The sequence below is a fragment of the Mobula birostris genome, unplaced genomic scaffold (genome assembly GCF_030028105.1).
Source record: "Mobula birostris isolate sMobBir1 unplaced genomic scaffold, sMobBir1.hap1 scaffold_1655, whole genome shotgun sequence".
Lineage (NCBI taxonomy): Eukaryota > Metazoa > Chordata > Chondrichthyes > Myliobatiformes > Myliobatidae > Mobula > Mobula birostris.
The window spans coordinates 31,909-34,710 of NW_027274699.1; positions in this window are offsets into that span (position 1 = coordinate 31,909).

A 2,802-nucleotide genomic window follows, 5' to 3' on the forward strand; every position below is an offset into this window, starting at 1 on the left:
CTATCACTCTCTATAATAACCCAAGACAACACATTCCAGACACCCATCACTCTCTGTATAAACCCCAGACAACACATTCCAGACGTTCATCGCCCTCTGAAGAAACCCCAGATAACACATTCCCAACACCCATCACCCTTTGTAAAAACCCCAGTCAACACATTCCAGACATCCTTCACTCTCTGTAAAAGCCACAGACAACACATTCCAGACACCCATCACTCTCTGAAAAAAAACCCAGACAACACATTCCAGATACTCATCACTCTCTGTAAAACCCCAGACAACAGATTCATGACACCCATCACTCTCTGCAAAAACCACAGACAACACATTCCAGACACCCAGCACTCTCTCTGAACAACACATTCCAGATACCCATCAGTCTCTGAAAAAACCCCGGACAATGCATTCCAGACATCCATCACTCTCTTTAGAAACACCAGACAACACATTCCAGACGCTCATCACTCTTTCTAAAAACCACAGACAACACTTTCTAGATACCCATCACTCTATGTAAAACCCCAAACAATGCATTCCAGACAGTCATCACACACTGTAAAATCCCCAGACAACACATTCCAGATATCAATCACTCTCTGTAAAAACACCAGACAACACATTCCAGATATCAATCACTCTCTGTAAAAACCCCAGACAACACATTCCAGATATCAATCACTCTCTGTAAAAACCCCAGACAACACATTCCAGACACCAATCACACTCTGTATAAACCCCAAACAACACATTCCAGACACTCATCGCCCTCTGAAGAAACCCCAGATAACACATTCCAGACACCCATCACCCTTTGTAAAAACCCCAGTCAACATATTCCAGATATCAATCACTCTCTGTAAAAACAGCAGGGATCGCATTCCAGATACGCATCACTCTCTGTAAATATCCCAGATGGCACATTCCAGATATCAATTACGGTCTGTAGAAACCCCAGACATTGCATTCCAGACTCCCATCAATCTCTGTAAAACACCAGTCAACTCATTCCAGACACCCATCACTCTCTGTAAAAACTACAGACAACACCTTCCAGACACTCATCAACCCTCTGTACAAACCACAGAGAACACATTCCAGACATCCATCACTCTCTCTAAAAACTCAGGACAACACATTCCAGACACCCATCACCCTCTTTAAAAACCCCAGAAAACACATTCCCGACACCCATCACCCTCTGTAAAAACCCCAGACAACACATTCCAGACACTTATCACTCTCTGTGAAAACCCCAGACAACACATTCCAGATAATCATCACTCTCTGTAAAACCCCAGGCAACACATTCAAGATATCCATCACTCTCTGTAAAAACCCAGACAACACATCACAGACGCTCATCACCCTCTATAGAAACCCTAGACAACACATTCCAGATATCCATCACTCTCTGTAATAACTGCAGACAACACATTCCAGACACTCATCACCCTCTGTAAAAACCCCAGACAACACATTCCAGGCACTTATCACTCTCTGTAAAAACCCCAGACAACACATTCCAGACACCCATCACCCTTTGTAAAAACCCCAGTCAACTCATCCAGACACCCATCACTCTCTGTAAAAATCCCAGACAACACATTCCAGACACTCATCAACCACCTGTAAATATCCCAGACAGTACATTCCAGACACCCATCACTCTCTGTAAACACCCCAACCAACACATTCCAGACACTCATCACCCTCTGTACAAACACCAGACAACACATTCTAGACACCCTTCACTCCCTGTAGAATCTCTAGACAACACATTCTAGACACCCATCACTCTCTGTAGACACCACAGAAAAAACATTCCAGACACCCGTCACTCTCTGTAAAACTCCCAGACGACACATTCCAGACATCCATCACCCTCTCTGTAAAACACATTTCAGATACCCATCAGTCTCTGTAAAAACCCCAGACAACGCATTCCAGACACCCATCCATCTCTGTAAAACCCAGGACAACACATTCCAGACACCTATCACTCTCTGTAATAACCAAAGACAACACATTCCAGACACCCATCACTCTCTGTATAAACCCCAGACAACACATTCCAGACGTTCATCGCCCTCTGAAGAAACCCCAGATAACACATTCCCAACACCCATCACCCTTTGTAAAAACCCCAGTCAACACATTCCAGACATCCTTCACTCTCTGTAAAAGCCTCAGACAACACATTCCAGACACCCATCACTCTCTGCACAAACCCCAGACAACACATTCCAGACACCCATCACTCTCTGAAAAAAAACCCAGACAACACATTCCAGATACTCATCACTCTCTGTAAAACCCCAGACAACAGATTCATGACACCCATCACTCTCTGCAAAAACCACAGACAACACATTCCAGACACCCAGCACTCTCTCGGTACAACACATTCCAGATACCCATCAGTCTCTGAAAAAACCCCGGACAATGCATTCCAGACATCCATCACTCTCTTTAGAAACACCAGACAACACATTCCAGACGCTCATCACTCTTTCTAAAAACCACAGACAACACTTTCTAGATACCCATCACTCTATGTAAAACCCCAAACAATGCATTCCAGACAGTCATCACACACTGTAAAAACCCCAGACAACACATTCCAGATATCAATCATTCTCTGTAAAAACCCCAGACAACACATTCCAGATATCAATCACTCTCTGTAAAAACCCTAGACAACACATTCCAGATATCAATCATTCTCTGTAAAAACCCCAGACAACACATTCCAGACACCAATCACACTCTGTATAAACCCCAAACAACACATTCCAG